Source organism: Eumetopias jubatus, unplaced genomic scaffold (assembly GCF_037043125.1).
Source record: "Eumetopias jubatus isolate StellerSeaLion01/CBP00866 unplaced genomic scaffold, mEumJub1_p1.0 scaffold_36, whole genome shotgun sequence".
NCBI lineage: Eukaryota > Metazoa > Chordata > Mammalia > Carnivora > Otariidae > Eumetopias > Eumetopias jubatus.
Window position 1 is genome coordinate 1,375,853 of NW_028274842.1, and position 8,544 is coordinate 1,384,396.

At 45.8% G+C, this 8,544-nt stretch overlaps 1 protein-coding gene across 2 annotated transcripts in view; it reads right to left on the bottom strand.

The window, feature by feature from the left end:
- LOC148161938 (uncharacterized) overlaps positions 1 to 5,984 on the bottom strand; it is a 202,974-nt gene extending 196,990 nt beyond the window's left edge. The window contains exons 1-2 of one of the 2 annotated variants that reach the window (XR_015767264.1): positions 5,465 to 5,984; positions 959 to 1,072 (exon numbers count right to left, since the gene is read on the bottom strand). The gene's annotated coding sequence lies outside the window, so the exon portion shown is untranslated. The remainder of the gene's footprint in view (positions 1 to 958; positions 1,073 to 5,464) is intronic. The other variant, XR_015767263.1, reaches the window with a different exon arrangement.
- Positions 5,985 to 8,544: the final 2,560 nt, after the last annotated feature.

Here is an 8,544-nt window from a genome sequence, read left to right on the forward strand (position 1 = left end):
ATGGCCAAGCCACTCTGCCATCTGGAGAGCATTTGAGTGCCGCCCCTCAGAGGGGCCTTCCTTGACCACCCTATTTAAACAACCCCGCTGTCTTCCAACCTTGCTAATTTAAAGAGTGGACATGTATTCATTCATTCGGTGATTTTGTATTTGTAGGACAATGCAGTTACTTTCACCGCTCAAATCCATGCGACTCGAAAGTCTGTGTGGATGGGAGCAGGAGGGGCTAGTTGAAGGGACCCCGTCAGGGAGATTTCGGCCCCCTCTGCCAGTCCTCCCCGGTGCATCTGAGAAGACCCTCTCTGGGGGGCCAAAAGGAAGCAGTAGGTTTTTCCAGGTGAGAGGAAGAAAGAAGGCACACATTTTGTCTGTATAAGCTGAAAATTAATGAAAATTATTGGCAAACAGCATCAAACCATTAAAACAGCATTATGTCTGAAGTTGAAATATTTGATGTTAAGTGTCATCTGCCTTCCAAAAACTTCCCCACACTGAGCTGCCAACCAGAAACTGTCTGGACTACTGACTGAGCTACTTCAGCCAAAAGGGAAGAAGTGCCCATCTATCAGGATGCCAAGAGAGTCACTGAGGAGACCCCACCCCATCGTTCCCAACAGCGCCATCGGCATGGGGGAGCCGGGCTGGAGAGACAGACCTGGTATCACAGGGCACGTACAGGATGCCCCAAGGAGACCACCCCCCATGCCCGCCAGCAAAGGCGCCCAGTGGCCTCTGAGCCAAGACGCACAGGCAGCCCACGGGCCCAACACCCCTGGCGAGGCTGCGAAGTCGGTCAGTGCAAGAGCTCTGGAAAACCCTGTAAGCGAAGTCCAATGGTACACAGCAGCAGTATCATCCTTCTGAAAACTCATCGATTTATCTTTCAACCATCTCCACTCTGAAAACCAAATACTAAATATTAATAATTTAACTTAATTTCAAAAATCTTTTCTTTTACCAGAGGAGCCCAGTAGGTGTAGAGACAGCCTATTTTCAATGCTGGCACAAACTGTGAGCAGGATACTACCAGAAAATAGAGATTCAAGAAAAACTTGAATTGTTCATATAAAACCTAAAAAGGAAAAGAAAAAATTAACACAATCTCTCCAAGGATAACCTTTAAAACTTCAATTAAATAATTAAATCAGCACAATAGCTAACTATATTTCCATCAAACAGTGACAATATGCCCTCAGTTACAGTAAATTAAGTAATTCTGACACTGGCTTTCCAATAACTAAATTACATATATATTTATTTAAAATTATATTTAAAATAAACTGAAAAAACAATTAGAACTTCCAATTATGTTAAAAGCATCCTCTAAAAGTTTTTAGTTTCTTGTATACAATTTCCAGTTTTGCACACTCTTCTGTAAATCTCTGTATGTATATCAAAGCAAATGAGATAGCGAAATCTTCCCAATGTAAGTCAATAAATACATTATTTATATACACACAAATGTGTATCTTGATAACTCAGAAACTCTTACAATGGGAAAGTTCTATTAACCTTATATTTATGAAACGGTAAAAAATAAAATAGCCACGTTTCTGAACACGAACATCTGGGTAGCTTTAAAATAACTGAGCGAACAAGCAAAACATACACAATTTGACTTCACAAAAACTGTCTTAATCTCCTCTATTTACTTCTCTCGAAGTGTAAGAAATAATGACATAAAAAAGTATGTGAATTGCACACCAATTCAGGAAGGCAGCGACCTATATATTCTTTATAATCTCTTGGCAGTTGATCTGCAATAATATTTTCAAATACAAAAGAAGTATCCTTCAACAAAATTTTAGGAATGCAAATCCTGCAACTTTGTTTTTGTTTTTTAATTCAAATAGAGTTATTTTTAAGGAAGAAAACCCAAGAGCCAGTATATTAATAGACTTCTATTTACAAATTCTCAAATTATTAAATTTAAATTGAAAATCAAAATGGAACAAATTTCATGTTTATAGATGAGAATAATTCAAACGGCACACTATCACTGCAATTAAACTTACAACCTTGCAACTTCCAAATCAAAATCTCTTTGGATGCCATTTTATATGCAACTTGGAGGGTATGGAAATGTTAACAAGAGCAGAGCAATGGGTTAAGTACTTATTGTTGACTTAAAGAGTCTGGAACCACAGTTTTTATATAATGAAGTTTTCTACATTACCATACAGCTGTTTGTGCAACTCAAAAATCAGCTACAATGATAACACGTTTCTATTCATAATCATATTCAATTGCTATCTAAAGATGTTTTGAGTCATTTCAGAAATTAATCTCAGCAGGAAAGAAAGCTCTTTCTCCTCAGTGATTTCTTTAAAATCTCAGGTAGCATAAATTATATCTATTAGCAATTCAAAAATTGCCATTTGTGCTAAAAATGGCATAGAATTCCTACTGTGCAATTACCAAATGTTTCTAAAATACTACGTTTTAGATGAAAAGCCTAATTTAAGAGACAATCTAAGAACGAGAATTCACACGGTAACAGTGGTGCAGCCACACCAACAGGTGCTCTCAGGACACAGCCCATCCTGGTGGGCTGCAGGGATTTGCTCTGGTCAGAGTGAGGCTGCACTGTGGGCTTTAAGCCACTGTAATCAATACTCTGTTGTCTACTGAATGAACTTTGTGACCTTTAGGAAAACGTACAAGGCTTCGCCAATCTGCGAGTATTTAAAATTTAAAGAAAACAGTAACTTCATTCAAGAAAGATGAGAATATTTATCTCCCTGAAAGACAGCTTACATTTTATCGTCCTGACAAAAGAGCTGTCTTTTAATGACGGAGATAGTAGTTTTGTGTGTTTTACTAAAGAGTTAATTAGATATGAAGCATTCACCAACTATTAGATGGATGGGGGAGGGTGCTGAGGGGCAATCAATGCCCAGTATAAAGTCAGCATGATTATTTAAATTAAAACATGAAAAATAAAACAGCTTTATTTCACTTTATTTCACTTTACCAAAACATTTTCTTGTAGAGAGCATAAGAGCAAATAACTAGAATGTGTCAGAAACTTTGATATAGAAATATAACCAGTACCAGCTTCCTTTTGCCTTTAGAAAGACGAATAAATTGGTCTATAAAAATAGGAAATGTACAAAAACCAAAAATTAGTCAATCATCCTAAATACATACTCAGTTTTGTAACTTAAGCCAAAAATACCACTAGCAACAAAAAAAGTAATGAAATATTTAAACTTCATTATTTACACCTAGCATAATACCTAATTAAAGATAACTAATGATATAACAACATAACATGGCTTGAAATTTATAATGTGAAGTAGAAACTATTATCTATCAATGCTTATAGATATTTTGTTACTGAGTTACGTTTGTATAAAAAATTATTTTACTTTCATCATGAAGTTCCTTGGCAGGCTTTAAACTTAACATTCCACTTCACCTGCAAACAAAACTTAGGACTTATTTTCTGTTAATTTAATTTAGGCTTGATTATTTCTACAATAATATAAATATATTTATCTAGGACTGAAGTCAAACTATAAATTTTCTCACATTGAACTTCATGATGTACCCATTAAAGTGCGCATGAATTATTTAACAACTACTTGAAACATGAATGGTTCAAAAGCAAAAGGTCACTGATTTGGACAGGACACGATTAACGGGAAAAAAAATTAAAAAAAAAAAAAAACAGTGAAAACAAAAGGAGCCAGGAATCTCTGATATGAAACCCATTCTTAAGAATGTAATAGTCTTACCCCAGGTATAAGGGTAAATACATTGTATTTTTGATTTTTTATAGAATTTCTGGGATGCTTTTCTTCACACTTTTCAGGATATCCAAGCCACACCGTGCGAGCTTCTCTTTCTTTGACAAATATTTATCAGCCAATCACAGCAAGTGCATGAAACAAAAGACACTCGTTATATATGCTTTTTAAAAAATGTTTAAATTAATGCTACATATTTAGAGCCAATACTGATTGTTTCTGTATTTACCAGACACCGAAAGCATATCTAATGTTAATCTGTAAAGGTTATCTTCAAATAGGTTATAGTGACATAACTTTGACATAAAACACTGAAAGAGACTTGTATGAGTGCATAATGACTTCTAGAACCTCAGGGAAATGATCTTCCCTGTTTAGACCCTCTTACTGACAAAACCGTTAAGTTTCTGAAGCAATCAATGCTCTTCTATGAGGAGAAAAGGAGAGCCGTGTCGTTTGCAATTCTCAATACACCGCTCAGTCATCCGATGACAAAGGTCCTCGGACATCAACTCTCTCAGGTAATCACTCTTTTCCTCTCTTAAAGAGGACTATTTTAGTAGCATTCATATAAAATGAAGACTTACGGCTCCATTCAATATTGGGAAAGAACACTGATGTTTAAGGGGATAGGGCCAAAGCTATCTTCCAGTCCGTCCATGTGCCATAGTGTCAGGACTCCAGCAGCACAAACACTTCCACTTCCTGGACATCCAAACCATTATGTTTGGATAGAGAGAATAAACTTTTCCCAAAATACTTAAGAAAATGGTGAAAAGGTATCAAAATCGCCTAAACTAAGCATAAAATAATAATCGTGAATTTAAACTTCAGCATTAACAGTTTGGCTTTGCTCAAATCTCCAAACTGCAGGAGACCTAGAATGGCTTATGAAGGCAGGTTGTTGAACTGTATCTTCTAGGTGTAGTCTGGGCTACAACAGCAAGCCAGCAGCAAAAGGCAGAAGCTCTGAACTTCACTCTGTGACAGACTCAGCTGAAAAATTAACATGAAATTTTGTGTGACAATGTCAGTCTCAGGAGGTGTGATTATAAAATGAAGTTGGCATATCAGGACTTCCGTCTTGAAATCACTGCATGTCTTCCACGGCAGGTGGGGAGGGCGCACTAGCCCTTTACTCCAATCACACTGACACAATCTTCAGAAGTCGCCTTACTTTGGATAGCACCCACGGTGGCATCCTATAAACTGAAATCGGTGTATCTCTACTGAATCTCTGCCTATTTCGTAGCTGTGCACAGAAAATCTTCAGTCCGGAAGGACAGGAGTGTGCCCTCCAGGTGTGGGCATCCACCTCTCGCCCGCCTGCAGGACTGGGAGCACTGCTACCTTGAGGAGCTCCCTTGGGATGGCAACCCTGAGTGCCAGGGGCACAGCCAAGCAGGTCGGTTCTAAACCACCCCCTAGGACCCATCCCACTTCAACTTTTAAGAACACAGAGCATCCTCCACACATAAAGGATACTTTTAAATCCCAGCAGTTACAAACCAGGATATTGTTAAAGCGAATAAGATTGCCACAGTACGTATTCCCGCCTTTACTGCCTTTTGTTGGTGGCGGGGGGGGGGGGGGGGTTAAGTAGATTTCAGTAAAATATCAGGGATATGTGATCTTGCTCATGCTTGAATGAAACAAAAACTTAAGTAAGGCTTCAAATACAATATAATCTGCTTCAAATCACTCTTTCTCACCTCCTGTCGCTTTCACCACGTGGCCTGCACCAAGGTCAGGCTTCTAGCGAGGCTTCTTCCCTCCAGCACGACTCCCCTGGCCACCGGCAGACCTCGCGGCCCCACACGCACCCCTCCCCGCAGCACCAGCCCGCACAGCCCAGCGCTCCAGGGGCGCCTTCCCCAGTCCTTCCCGGCGGCAGCTCTGAATCGCCAACCTCTTACTAGTTGCACACAACACGTTCTCCTGAGGCGCGAACACCTCCGGTCCCGCTGCACCAGACAGACACGCCGCGCGAGCTCGGAGGGGCTCTGCCCTCCTCGGGATGTAATCAGTCCGACACCTGCGGCGGCACCACAGCGACGGGAGACTCACACATTTTACACAGGCGGGAACGGGAGGCCGGAAAGGTACATGATTTCTCTGAGACGAGACAACCAGGCGGGGGCAGAGCGGAGAGCAGAGCCCGACTGCGCGCAGCCCGTCAGCGCAGTGCTCACGCCGCCCCACGGCGGGCCGGGCCCGTCAGAACGCGGCAAACGCACGGAACAGACGCCACAGGAGCGCCCCGCAGCTCGAGGGGCTGCGTGCGCGTGCGCGAGAGCGCGGGTGACGGGACGGAGCGCGCTGGGGGCAGAAAGTTCTCCTCCCATGACTTCCGCCCCTGTTCTGCCACATTGATACAAGGGGTGATGAGGACAGCTCACTGCCATGCTCCGGAAGCAGCTGTTCCCCAGCTGCCGCCAGCCCCAGGAGATCTGGCCTGAGGCCCAGGCTCTGCAAAGACGGGGCACGTGGAAGCAGCGCTGGTAAGACGCAGGCTCCTACCCGGCCTGCTGAGAGGCAGAGCTGGGAGGGCGATGAGTGGGTGGGATCAAGCACATGTACTCAGTTACAGGCTGAACCAAGCTGTGGGGTTGCAGACTTGTGCCCTGAGAGAGCGTGAGAGCCAGAGCACTTAGAAGAGGTAGAGGCTCACACTGAAGCCTCTTGCCCGCTCTGTGTTACTGGAATGTATCACTGGTGACCCGTCATATCCAAAGACGAGGCGGCCTCCGTGACTCAAGTAGGAAGTGTGCACTGAATCAAATGGTGGAACTTGTGAGTACCACCGGAGTTTCAGAGAAAGGAGAAACAGAGGCTTGAAATCAGCAGAATGAACATGTTTAAGCAGAGAAGTAGAAGCATCTTTGGCTCCTGTGACCACGCATGACATTCCCCAGGGTAGGAAACATCAGGCCGCCCTTAACCAGAGTGGAAGGTGGGGCACAGCTCACCACACCTGGGTGCACCTAACCCAGCCTGGCTAAAGAACAACAGTAAAGGCCCCATGTCTGTACTGAATGGAAGGTACGTTTATAAAGGAAGCATCCAGAAGGCTAGTTTGCCCTTGTCTAAGTGTATACCTAGGGTGACTTGCCCTCCACCCCCCCAACGCCGTCCCTGGTCGCCACGGACCAGCGATAACACTGCTCCAGATCCATCACTGTCTGCATGTGTGGCTGCCAGACAGCCTGGCAACGCAGCAGAGAGGGAGGAATGAATGAGTCATCTTGTGAAAAACGATCGGCCCCTTCCTGCCAGGCTGCAATGCATCTGAACCTCTCGGAGGACAGCACTCTCCAACATCCCCATGAGAGGAAAAAGGAGGCAAAGAATAAAAACCACTCAACCAATTCAGAAAGGAAAGCCAAGCGCAGGACACAAGCAGAGAAACGGGTGCCTTGAGGTCTTTGCGGGCCCAGCAGGGCAGCTCACGCACCACGGTGGCACAGATTCTCCCTGAGAGCCCTCCAGCAAGGCGTCCCATGCCCACCTTAAATGAAAAGCAGGAAGGGAAGGCTGGCTGGCGGCCTCCACAGCCACAAGCACCGGCCCATCGCTCCTCTCTCTCCAAAAGGATGTAAAGTAGCCTTCCCCAAAGAGCCACCACCTCCACAGTGCTGTCCCTCTCCTCTGTTCCTGACGCACACAACGAGACGGGGCCCCTCCCTGCCCCCACCCTGCATGCACTGGGACCCTGGCGTGGGGGGTGGGCCTATGGGCAGTGCCCTCTCTGTGGGTGTGGGCAGCACCCCCAAATCTAGCTCCCTCCTAGACCTAACAGCACATGGGCTACACATGCACCTTTTAAACAAGAAGCCCCTCTGCTAGGAGCCCCCCCAGCTCCGGTACGGGTGACCCCAGGCTCTCGCTCAGTCCTCATCCTTGCTGGTGGCTGACAGCTGGCTGCTCCCCCCAAATCCCTGCTCCTTCCTGTGTGACCACAACTGTCACGGAGCACAGGGCTGCCTAAGAGGGGACTGCGTGGCCCAGCCTCCACAGAAGCAGGGGCCACCACACCGCACTACTGGTAGACAGAGGCCCCGTGTACCATGATGCAAGTTGGCCTGATTGGGCCTTCAAACCCTGAAAGTGTGGTTGCTGCCCTTCATTGTGCCCTTTTTCCTTGAAAACACACCAGACACACATGCACTTGTTTCAGCTGGAGGTCCTGGCAACAGAAGAAGGCACACCGCATGCAGCAGGGCAGGCTGCCTGGAGCCCAGGGCCAGGATGACCTGTGGGGCAGGAGGCTTCCTGGAGCCCAGCCCGCCCACCAGGGACCACTACACAGAGAGACAAACCTGACCTCGCCCGCTTCATCTCCCCTGCCACAGCCCTGAGGACACAACTATGTGTCCCTCGAGGACACACGCACCAGCACATGGATCTCTCAGCCCCACACCCACCCCTCAGTTCGAGCGGGGGTCCCAAAAGCCCCTGGGCCATCTCTCCCTATGGCCCAACACAGAGGTTAATGTGTCTCATAACTCCAGAGTCTCTTCTCACTGCACACAGTTTCCATCTCCCTGGCCCTCGGTGTCACTCTCCCACCTTCTCTGTGTGCTCCCACCACACCCCTGTAACTTGCAACATGTTCCTCTGTGGGAGGCCCTGGCCCCACGACCACCAGGCCTGGCCAAGCTCTGGTCTCCACGGCCCCACAGGACCTGTCCCCCGTGCCCACCCTCCCTGACTCAGGGAGGCCACGCTCTCTGAGTGTGAAGCTTTAGAAGTGGAAAGTTAACAACAAAAGTACAGTGGGAGCAATCACCCA